The sequence below is a fragment of the Tenrec ecaudatus genome, chromosome X, assembly GCF_050624435.1.
Source record: "Tenrec ecaudatus isolate mTenEca1 chromosome X, mTenEca1.hap1, whole genome shotgun sequence".
Classification (NCBI taxonomy): domain Eukaryota; kingdom Metazoa; phylum Chordata; class Mammalia; order Afrosoricida; family Tenrecidae; genus Tenrec; species Tenrec ecaudatus.
The window spans coordinates 53,811,700-53,824,142 of NC_134548.1; the positions used below are offsets into that span (position 1 = coordinate 53,811,700).

Genomic DNA, 12,443 nt, shown 5'->3' on the forward strand with positions numbered 1-12,443 from the left:
ACCCACAGCGACCCCCTGTGGGCGTGGGAGACTGTAACTGGTTACTCAAGTAGAAAAGCCCAGTTTTCCTGTCAAGGAGCTGCTGGTGGTTTCCAACTGCGGACCATGCAGGTTGAAGGCCAACGGGTAACCACTACACCAGCAGGGTGCCAGACGTTGGCCATTTTGAGTTCTGATCAGAACAGGCCTCACCCAGGACTGTATCAGCAACCACATCGGTCTAGCAGCGGTTCTCAACCTGTGGGTTGTGACCCCTTTGGTGGTCGAACGACCCTTTCATAGGAGTCATCTGATTCATCACAGTAGCAAAATGACAGTGATGAAGTAGCAACAAAAATAATGTTATGGTTGGGGCGGGGGTCACCACAACATGAACTGTATGAAAGGATCATGACATGAGGAAGGTTGAGAACCACTGGCTAAGGCAATCAGAGAGGGGCAGTCCCTCCCTCCCGGAGCTTGAATGCCCTCCTGGTGACCAGAGGCACAGCCTCCTACCCTCACCCACCTGACAGCTGGTCAAACCCTCCCCAACTCCCCCCTGTCAGTGCTGTCCCACTTTCTCCCCACATCTTGCCCTGTATTTCTTTCTTTCTTTCTTTTTTTTATTTTTACCTTAAAAATTTTTTTTGGTTTCTTTCAATGTTTTTTTAAACATTAGGGGCTCATACAACTCTTATCACAGTCCATACATCAATGGTATAAAGCACATCTGTACATTCTTTGCCCTAATCATTTTCTTTTTTTTCCCTCCTCTCTTTTTTTTTTTTTTTACATTTTATTAGGGGCTCATACAACTCTTATCACAATCCATACATATACATACATCAATTGTATAAAGCACATCCATACATTCCCTGCCCCAATCATTCTCAAAGCATTTGCTCTCCACTTAAGCCCTTTGCATCAGATCCTCTTTTTTTCCCCCTGCCCTGTTTTTCTTCTTTCTTGGTTCTCAACCTTTCCCAACCGCCCTCCCCGCCCCCTTTCTCTCTTTTCTTCATATAATCCTGCAGAGTAGACATTGCCTGCCTGCCCCCCCCAACCCCAACCTCCAAGGCCAGTTAGCAGCACCTACTTACCCCTCCCCTTGGTCCACAGTGCATGTTCCTGTGGAGTGAGCTGTGTTCCTTCTTCCAAATCCATTGAGTTCGAATCGATCAACTTCCCTGCTTTGTGTCGGCTGCTCATGGCGTCCTTGTCGTTCTACAGGGTGATGATGTCCTCAGGCGCCATCGATTTCCTTCCCACCTCACAGTATTGTACTCCCCCCCCTTTTTGTTCGGATTCTTAGTGCCCCACCCCCACACTTTAGTTTCCTTTTTCCTTTTCTTTGCCTTTCTCCCACCTCCTTCCCCTACCCTCATCCCGCCTTATGGGTGCCTCTGCAGTCCGTGTATCCCCCGCCCCCTCCCCCACCCCTTGGTGGATGGTGGTGCATGCTCCCCGGAAGTGTGCTCCACATTCTCACTGCAGCCGCGTTTCACAACAAACACTAGTGACAGTATCGTGCCACCTTTTCTTGGAAGAAATGTCTTTTTCTGCATTCTTTTTCCTTGCTTTGCAGTTCTTCCCTCCCCCACCCCAGTTTTTCACTTTTTAAACATCTTCCTCCCTCGGCCACATAGTCCAGTTTCTTGGATTATTTGCTCAGCGTACAGATTGTGTAAGTATGGTAAGAGGGTACAACCCTGATGCAGCATTACCTCTTGATTTTTAAACCTGCAGTCTGCTTGCAGAACGCGGTCAACTTATATAGACAAGCTTAGTCTAAATTTTATATGGAAAGGCACAAGTCCTAAAATAAGCAAAACGATTTTGACAAGTGCACATAAAATTCGATGAATCATTTTATCACTAGTAAGGCTCAGCTCATAGGTCCAGATTCACCCAATGTAAATTTACCCAATGCATTGGGTAACTTTGCTGCACAAGACTTCTTGGAAGCATTGAAAAGTAAGGAGAGAACGTTGAGCACTAGTGTGCACCTGACCCAAGCCATGGTGTCTTCCGTCGCCTCATCTGCCTCTGTGATAGTCAGACAGTGTACAAGGAAGACTGGATGCATTGGAATTGCGGTGCTGGAGAAGAATAATGAAAGAACCGTGGACTGCTCAAAGGACAAACTCATCTGTGTGGAAGGAGTAAGGCCAGAGGACTCTTCAGAGGCAAAGATGGCGAGACTTCTCACCCACTTTGGACATGTTGTCAAGAGAGACCAATCCCTGCAGATGGACACCATACTTGGTAAAGTGGAGGGACAGTGAACGAGAGAAAGATCCTCGATGAGATGGACTGACGCAGTGACTGCAACAACGGACTCAAACATGAGAACCATGGTGAGGATGGCGCACAGGGCCACTAGAGGTAGGAAGGAACATCACAATGCAGAACAACAAAGACACAATGAGCGTCCGTCACAAAGAAGGGGAGTTGACAGATTAGAACGTAGTGGATTCTGAAGAAGGAAAAAAATGCAGAAGAAAGCAATAATGAGGAAAAGTTGTCCTTTTTTTTTACAGTGAAAGTATTAGCTGAAATTTTTCTAAACTGAATCAGGGGCTTCCACTGCTTGAAAACATGGCCCCGAACACACACTGCTTTGCTAAAGTCTACTGGAAGATTATGGAAACAGTGAGATATTGTTGTGAAATACATAAAGAAAACAAGAAGACAACCCTACGGACAACTAACTTCCCGATGAGAAATGCCGTCCCCTTCCCAGACAGGATGCAGATGGCCAGAGCCCCCGCCCCAGTGGACAGGGCTGACAGCTGACGGAACGCCAATGTCCTCTAGCTGCTCTTTGTGGTTGCAGTTCACTTTTATGATTTATGTCATTTTAGGTACGTAGGTTTCCCATCTCCAAAGGCAAATAAAGATTGGATTTATAAAGACACAGATAATGAAAGCAATAATAACAAATACTGAGGTATTCCACTATGTCAGAACCAGTTTATGGAGTCATCATCAGAAAGGAATCCTGCTGTAGGTAGTAGGCCACCTGTGTGATTCCATTTATAGAACAGCTTTGAAATGACAAAACTGAACAAACGAGGGACAGATTAGTGGTTTTCCAGGGTCAGGGACCAGGGACAGAAGAAGATGGTGTGGCTGCAAAAGGGCACTACAAGGGGTCACTGAGAAGTTACCACTAGTCCGCATTTTGACTTTGGTAGCGGATACAAAATTCTCTACCTGTGAAAAGATTGGTTATACCTTAACACAGGTGCACACATACATATAGGCACACATGCATGCACACATATATATTCCGAAGAAATCAGAATAAAATGACAATAAAATGGACATTGTACCAATGTCAATATTCTGGCTGGCATTTAATACTTTAGTTTTAGAAAATGTTTCCATTGGGGGAACTGGGCAAAGTGTGCAAGAAATCTCTATTATGAGGGGGCTTCAAAAAGTTCATGGGGAAAAAAATTACATGATCTCTCCAATTCTATTTTTCCAACTATTTTTCACAAAAACATGTGCATCTACAATGATCTCAATATAAGTTGCAATTAGGAAAAATATTCCCATCACTAGCCATTAAAAAGAAACACACGTTCAAACTCACTGCTATCAGGTCAATTCCCAATCATAGCACAGGTAGAAGGGCCCCTAGGGGTTTCCACGACTGTAACTCTCTCGGGAAATGCAGATGAAAGCTATGCTGAAGTATCACTGCACACCTATGAGAAAAAGAAAATAATGACCATGCGGAGGGCCTTGGCAAGAAACTGGATGTTTTATATACATTGCTGGTGCGAATGTAATGCACAGCCACTCTGGAAAATTGCTTGCTTGTTTATTACAAAGCTAAACAGATACTTCCCTTACAACCTAGAAATTGTACCCTTGGGCATTCATTATGGAGAGATTTAATCTACGAGCACTCAAAAACTGATACATTATTGTTCAGAGCAGTTTTTATTTGTAATAGCCCCGAACTAGAAACAGCCAAGCAAAACGAATGGTTAAACAAACATAAACTACTACTCAACAATAAAAAGAAAAGAATCACTGATGCTTGCAACAGCTTTTAAGAGTTCTCAAAGAACTTATTCTGGTTGAGGAGGCTGCTCTCCCAAGGTCACATACTGTATGATTCCATTCATTTAACATTCTTGAATCGACAAAATTATAGAGCTGTAAAACAGATTACTGGTGACCAAAGATTAGAAATAGTGGTGGTGAGGGCATGGCTGTGAATGGGTAATGGTCCCATACCATGATCTATAAATGTGACAAAATGACACAGAAATATGCACTCACATGGTACCACTGTAAAATTCCTGGTTTGAACATTGCATTACAATGATAAGGGGGGAGGGGAGAAAACTCATTACTGACCCACAGAGACTCTTTGGTGGGTTTCCGAAACTGTAACTGTTTACAGGAGTAGAAAGCAGTCTTTCTCCCGAGGGGCTGGTGGTGGTTTCCAACTGTCGACCATGTGGATCACAGACTAATGCATAACCACTACGTTACCACAATTTCTACTGTTGTGATAGAAGATATAGCTTTGGGGACTATCAGTCAGTTTGTCATCTTGTGGCATACATGTAGCTACCACGCTGGCAGCTCTGCCACCAGTAACTCAAATACCAGCAGGGTCACCCATGGTGAATAGGTTTCAGCCAAGCTTCCAGGCTATGACAGGCTAGGAATAAAAGCCTGGAAATCTCCCCAAAATTAGTCACTGAAAATTATGGATCACAATAATATAATGCTGGCAGATGAGTCCCCTAAGTTGAAAGGCACTGAAAATCCACAATGAACTCAAGCATTCGATATTCATGAAGATATGCGAAACAGGCAGTGTTTTGTTCTGTTGCACACGGGGCGGCGGGGGGGGGTACCTTGAGACAGAGCCAACACAAGAGCAACTCAAACCCACCCCCACCCCTGGGAGCAACCAAGGGACGGGCACAGGGGACCTCTCTATACTATGTTTTCAACTGCCTATAAATATATAATCATTTCCAAATAAAAAAGTACCAAGAAATCATTGTTATCTTAGACTATTTTATTACACCTCTTCTAGAATTTTTGTGGATCAAATACAGAGGAAAAAAGGAAGCAATGAAGATTTGAAAAAGATCATCAAAAAGCTAGATTTAAGAGACATGACTTTATGGTGTTCAATGAAGAAGATCTCTTTTCCTAGGACACCACACACACACACACACACACACACACACACACACACAATGCCATCATGTTAATTCTGGCTTAAGGTGACCTCATGTGTGTCAGACTAGAACTGTACTTCATAGGGTTTTTCAGCTCCTGTGGACTTTTCAGAAGTGACCCTGGGTGGCACAAATTATTTACACTTGCCCCCTCAAATGTGATAGTTGGTGTTTCAAACCCCTCAGTGGGAGCATGGAACAAAGACCTGGTAAAACCTCTGTAAAGATTACAGCCATAAGAACCCTATGGAGCAGTACTACTCTACCATATGGAGTCACCATGAGCTGTTACTGACTTGAATGGGACCTGTGAAAAGCAGATCACCAGGATTTTCTTCTGATGATAAACCAGCATGTCAGAAGCCAAGCACTTACTGTTTGTCCCATCCAGGGACTCCCTCGGAAGACACAGGAAGCACCATGCTTTCTAATTGTGCAGTTCAGACTCAAAGAATAAAGTCGTGAAAACATTTCAAGAGTAGTTTTCATATGCTATATGAATTACAAGGAGGCCTAATGGCATAGTGGACTACATGCTGGGCTGCTAACCACAAGGTCAGCAGTTCAACTCACCAGCTTCTCCATGGGATAAAGATGGGCTTTCCTCTCCTGTAAAGAGTTACAGTCTCAGAAACCTGCAGGGGCAGCTCTACTGTGTAACTGTAAGTCAGAATCAACCCGATGACACTGAGTGATATTGATTACAATCCTGTAAAATCAGAAATACCCAATTAAAAGCTAACCAAATTACCATAACACATTTGCAATGAAGAAATATTCAGTAAACAAGTCACGAAGAAGGAATTCAACAATAATTTGTGCCAAATATGAGACATGGCTAAAGCTATATTTAAAGGAAATTATAGTCTAAGGTGTTAATATTTGAAGAGAAAAAAGATAAATATCAAGCTTAACAAATTAGAAAAAAGGAAAAACATGAGGTAAAAGACAAAAAATACATAGACCCACAGACACACTGATCATGCATTCACATGATTTAAGAGCAAAGAGTTACTACCATAGATGCAGACGCGACCTAAGTAATCTAGCAAAGCACCATGTGTGGCTTTAGAGAAGACACAATCCTTAACAACTATAAGGTATCCAAACTAGTGAAAATACAAATCAACCAACTCAGAAGTGGGTGAGGACATAATAAATGTACATGTAGAAACTGTTGAATTTGGTGGATGATTTGCTGTGCATATTCTCAGCAACAACAAAATTTTAAAAGGAGGAAAATTTTAGAAACCTGTCAAAAGCAGCATTCAAAGACTAGAAAATAATTAAAATCTTCCATTTAAAAAATACATTGCCTCTTCTAATATAGGGCTAATTATAGTGGCTCTGGTTCTCCCATAGCATTTTCTGAGGCTCAAATGGGTTTTTTATAAGTGAAAATGCTTTTAAAATCACAAAGAGCGGAAAAAGAGATGTCAGCCTTGGTTAGCAATAAACGTCCCTCCGGTTCTCTCCTGCCCTGTACCACCAAGAGGAGCTGAGCTACCATCCTGAGACAGCCCTCAGAAGCCCTGTTAGCTTTCAAAGGGACGGCCTCCTTCCTCCGGATGTGCCTGCGTCTTTGTGGTGTCGTCCTCCCTCTTAAGACGTAATGAATGCTTTCCTTAAATTGTGTTTGAGATCAAGGGGGGTAGGTCTCTTTCATACCCTAAAACAATAGCTGTTTGAGCTGGGTCCGGACCAGGGTGCCCTTCCCCCAGCCTCTCAGAAAGACCTGTGATCTGCTGGACTGTGCAGTTCCTGCCTCCAGCATTCCTAAGAGCTTCTCTCCCGGCGGGGCCACACAGCCCCTTCCCCCCACCTCTCAAGGCCAGAGCTGGACTGTGCAGCCTCTTCCCCCATCTTCCAAGAAGCTGGTCTGTGAAAGACTCAAGACTTCAGCTGCAGGACTAAAAGCCGTAACAGTGCATAAGTCCTTGGCTCAAACCCTATATATACCCCACTGCTTCACTGCCAGGTGGGACTTCCTTCACCTAGCTCCTAGGTTGTAGAATTCGCCAGGGAGTTCTTCCCTGCCTTAATAAAATCTTTTCTTTACTTCTCAAAAAACAAAAATCACGGAAGAGCTCTAGGGATTCTGGCTGCAATGAGTATTACTCTGGAGTCTGTGGACTTTGGAAGGCAACCATCAGGCAAATCTTGGCAGAGAGGTTGCAAGGGAGTGCCAGAACTATGTGGCCAGGAATACACCTTGATGACACCAAAGATTTAGATGTGAGGCAGAGTCACATTTCAATTGTTGTAAGCTGCCTCCTTTTTCTCTTTCCTAGTGGAAAAAGAAGCATCTAGAGCCTCAGAAAATTGACCTAATTTGAACCCCTCAGGAACAGTCAGTGGTGAGAGTGGCGATATGGGGAGGGAATGGGGGTAGGGTGGAAAGGGGGAACCGATCACAAGGATCTACATATAACCTCCTCCCTTGGGGATGGGGAAAAAGAAAAGTGGGTGAAGGGAGATGCCGGGCAGTGTAAGATAAAATAATAATTTATAAATTATCAAGGGTTCATGAGGGAGGGGCGAATGGGGGGGAGGGGAGGGGAAAAAAGAAAACGAGGAGCTGATCCCAGGAACCAAAGTTGAAAGCGAGTTTGGAGAATGATGAGAGCAACGAATGCATAAGTGTGCTTTACACAATTGATGTATGTGTGGATTGTGATAAAAGTTGTATGAGCCCCAATAAAATGATTAAAAATATATCAGTAACTCAAATCTAACTGTGTCTCATAAGAAAAATGTTTCTTAACTAAATAAAATTATTCTAGGAATGGAAAGATAGGTCCTTATTACCTATGAACACAATTCACTACAACAACCAATTAAAGAAAATAGCACATAAGATCATTAGCATCAGAAAGGCATCTGATAACTGTAGAAGCCAAAGGTGATGGAATGATATATTTAAAGTACCGAGAGAACTAAACTGTCAACCACAATATACATATCCAATGAAACTGTCCTTCAAGAGGGTGAAATTAAGGTATTCACAGACTAATAGAAGCCGAGAGTTTTCATAACCCCCTGACTGGTCCTAAAAATAAGACAAACAGAAAGACAAAACTAAGGGGAGCTCTGAAGATGGAAGGGAAAAGATATTAAGAAAGAATTCAAAACCAAGCATAAACGGTAAGGGAAGAAACAAAACAAGGCCACCATTGAGTATATTCCAAATCATAGTGACCCTATGAGACAGAGTAGAACGGCCTGATAGAATTTCCAAGGTTGTAAATCTTTTTGGAAGCAGACTGTCACATCTTTCATCCACAGAGTGGGTGGTGGGTTCAAGCCATCAACCTTTGGTTAATATCCAAATGCTTCAACCACTAAGACACCAGGGTTCCTTCCATAAAAAGAAAGATTCCCAATTGCATGGATAAGTATGACGGCTAGTAATATGGTATTCATGCTTATAATTCCAATTTTGTTAACAGACAAGTCATTTATTATTCGAACAAGTTCATTTGTATTTATTTAGCTTTTTGACTCTGTGCTTGTGCCTTCAACACTTTCCCAACGATGTTCTGCTCCTCAATAAGGAAAGCACGCTTGAGCCTGGCTTGGACACATTTAGCGCACATGGACCCACCATAAGCCCTGCTGACGTGTTTTTGGTTTTGAACATCCTCATGAGAACTTTGGGTCTCACAGCACAGACCCTTCGAAGTTGGTCCAGGCACAGGCCACATGCAGATTTCGGCGCTTTCCCAACCTTCTTTGTATACAGGTAAACGATTCTGTTACCAGGGGTTCAGGACAGCCTAGTTTCGCTAGAGGCTGTATTGTAGGACAGCCTACGCCGGTAGGTCAGACGCTGAACCACTTTGAATGCCTCCACACAGCGTCTCCGGAAGAGGAAGAAGCGAATTCCGATTGGTTTGTCCTTCATGCTTTTTAATAACAATTTACAAAATGTAGGGATAAAAATGTTGTAGGGCACATGAAATATAAAGAAAACAGAGACTATGTGCTCATGTAAAGAGTGACAGTCTTCAGAAATGTTATCGGGTAGTTCTACTGTCCTAAAGGGTTGCTATGAGTTGGAATAAACGCAATGAAAGCGAGTTTGGCTTGGTTTTTGGAGTGGTGGTAGCAACAGCAAAGTGGTGGGTGGAGAGAATAGTGTAGGCATTCATTGTCAAAGTTAAGTTGGTACCACCTTATCCTAAAAAGAAAAGAACAACCCATTGCAGTCAAGAACATTGCTACTCATAGTGAACCCATAAAGCAAAGGAGAATGGCCCTAGAGTTTCCAAGGCTGTAAGTCTTTATGGAAGAAAACTGCCATCTCTTTCTCCTGTGGCTTCCAGCCCTTCTCTGAATAGCTGAGTACTTAACCGCTATGCCACCAAGGTTCCTTCAGAACGACCATTTGACCTAGCAATTCGACTCCTACGTATTTGTATACCCACTGCTCACTTATCAACATGGTCACGTTCCAAAGACCCAGCCATTATGTGAAAATCAGCATTATGCAAAAAAAAAACCAGGACCATCACATCATATCACAAAATGGAGGATCGGTACATTACATTGCTGCCAATTTATATCATTATATAGCTGCCAAATTACGCCAGTATAGAAATACTAATAAGGATTAAAGACTCAAAGACATTTGACAGCACTAAGGCCTCTATTAAAAGTGTGAAACAAGCCCACTCCATTTGGATTTAAGAGACCCCAAGCAGATCTATTATTTCTGTAAAAGAAAATTCACTATACTTTTGACCTAGATATGAGTAGTTCTACAGAAATATGCAGCTTTCTCTATATTACCCTACTTGTAAATAAGCTTGCAGTTAGAAAGTGCCTATTAAAGAAAAATTATTCCATATGTGCAGGGTGTCCACAGAATGTTAGATATATGACTTCTTTTTTAAAACATTTTATTAGGGGCTCATACAACTCTTATCACAGTCCATACATATACATACATCAATTGTATAAAGCACATCTGTACATTCTTTGCCCTAATCATTTTCAAAGCATTTGCTCTCCACTTAAGCCCTTGGCATCAGGTCCTCTCTTTTCCCCTCCCTCCCCACTCTCCCCTCTCTCGGGAGCCCTTGATAATTTATAAATTATTATTTTGTCATATCTTGCCCTGTCTGGCGTCTCCCTTCACCCCCTTTTCCATTGTCCATCCCCCAGGGAGGAGGTCACATGTAGATCCTTGTAATTGGTTCCCCCTTTCCAACCCATTCACCCTCTATCCTCCCAGTATCGCCCCTCACACCCCTGGTCCTGAAGGGATCATCCACCCTGGATTTCCTGTGCCTCCAGCTCCTATCTGCACCAGTGTACAACCTCTGCTCTATCCAGACTTGCAAGGTAGAATTCGGATCATGGTAGTGGGGTGGGAGGAAGCATTTAGGAACTGGAGGAAAGCTGTTTTCTTCATCGGTGCTACGTCACACCCTGATATATGACTTCTGTGGCTAAAGTAATTCTCCAAAAAAAAAAAAGTCCATTTATGTGCAAAACAGTTGGAGAGTAGCTATTTTGCTAATATTATAAATTCAAAATGCCAGCTGGAGATGGTCAAGTGAGGGGTGCCAAAAAGCAAAAGCAACCTCACAACCACAGAGTCCATTCTGAGTCACAGAGCCCTTATCAGGGTTTCTGCGACTTTGTACATTTTTGTAGGAGCATGCAGCCTCATTGTTCTCCCGCAGAGTGGCTAGCAGTCTACCACTGAGCCTCACAGTGCCACCAGGGCTTCATTCTATAAAGACCAGAAGAAGCAAATGTACACAAATGAGTTTCTCAGTGGGAAAGAGGGGCAGAAAGGGGAAAGGGGGGATTAAGTTTATGGTGATGACAAAAAAGAAAAACTGCATTGATTCATGAAGTTGCATGCTTGTGCAAGGTTGAACTGGAAAGGGTCATGAGATAGATATATGTACAAGCAAATACCACATGGAATTTGAGTACTTGGTTTGGAGGTTTAGGGTCATGGTTTCACGGGACAAACACCTCATGACATGGACAAATTATTTTTGACCTTTGCTTAGAAAAGTTAGTCCATTTCATAAAGACAAAAATTTATGACACCATTAATATAAAGGAAAAAAATGGTTTTCACACCAAAAGAGAAGACATTCCAGATTATGGGGATGGGGTCCACAGGGGGAGAGGAAAGGGACAGGACGGTCAGGAGGGAGGCAGGGAGGAGGGGAAGGAAAAGGACAAAAAGAATCCTACAAGGGATGCTGTCACTGATGAGATGGGCTATAGAGAATATGAATATGATTTTTGGGGTATTAATGAAATTCAACAAACAAAAAATATACATACATAAATATAAAAAATCGGATAAAGTTAATTGTTTTTTAAAGCGAGAGAGATGAGTCACAACTTTAAAACCCTTCCAGATTCCTTCCCCATCAGAGCTAAACACTGGTCTTAGTCAATGCTGACACATACATAGAGACTCTACCCTCCACCCATGGATTTCCGAGACTGCAATTGCTTATGGGAGTGGAGAGCCCAGTCTTTCTCCAGCGGAGCTGCAGGTGGGCTTGAACTGCCAACCATGCGAATCACAGCCCAAAGTGTAACCATTACACCCCCAGGGGAGGAAAAGGAAAAGTGAAATTGACTTGGATTCTTTGGTGACATATAAATTAGTTTCAAACAAAAAGAAAATAAAAATAATGGTACCACAATAATTTTTCCATTAAATCCATTTTTTTTTCTCACCTCGCATGGGCGGATCGATGTGAGGTATAAGTAAATGATGTAAGTTAAGACTGGTAATTAATTTGATCCTTTATAAAATTTTTATCTTATTTGCATCTTTCTCGTCTCCATTTTACCAATCCTGATCAGCTTCATGCAACTGTTTTTAAATTGTGGGAAATGGTTGGGATGTCTTTTCCCCTGTTTATCCTCCTACACAATGAACACATCCGTAGATCAGGTAATTGGGATAATGAGAGCAAGGTTTACTTAGCTAAAAAAAAACATTTATTATCCTTTCTGGGTCTAATATGAAATGTCCCTAGGCTTGGTAGAAAGGCTCTGTCATCATCATGTGGTAAGCGACTACAGCAAACCTACCCCCATCCCAAATGCTGCTCATAAAAGGCAAGATCTGTCTTCCTGGTATGTGGTGAGGTAGACTCAACATAAAAACATGTGTAGTCCACGCGTAGCATTACTATGCTAACTGCAAAGTTTGCCTTTGAAAACCCGCCAGCCGTTCCTCGGAGTAAATGTGAGGCT

General features: G+C 42.5%; 1 pseudogene; it reads right to left on the minus strand.

The window, feature by feature from the left end:
• Positions 1-8,686: 8,686 nt before the first annotated feature.
• Positions 8,687-9,105, minus strand: LOC142433380 (large ribosomal subunit protein eL34-like; annotated as a pseudogene).
• Positions 9,106-12,443: the final 3,338 nt, after the last annotated feature.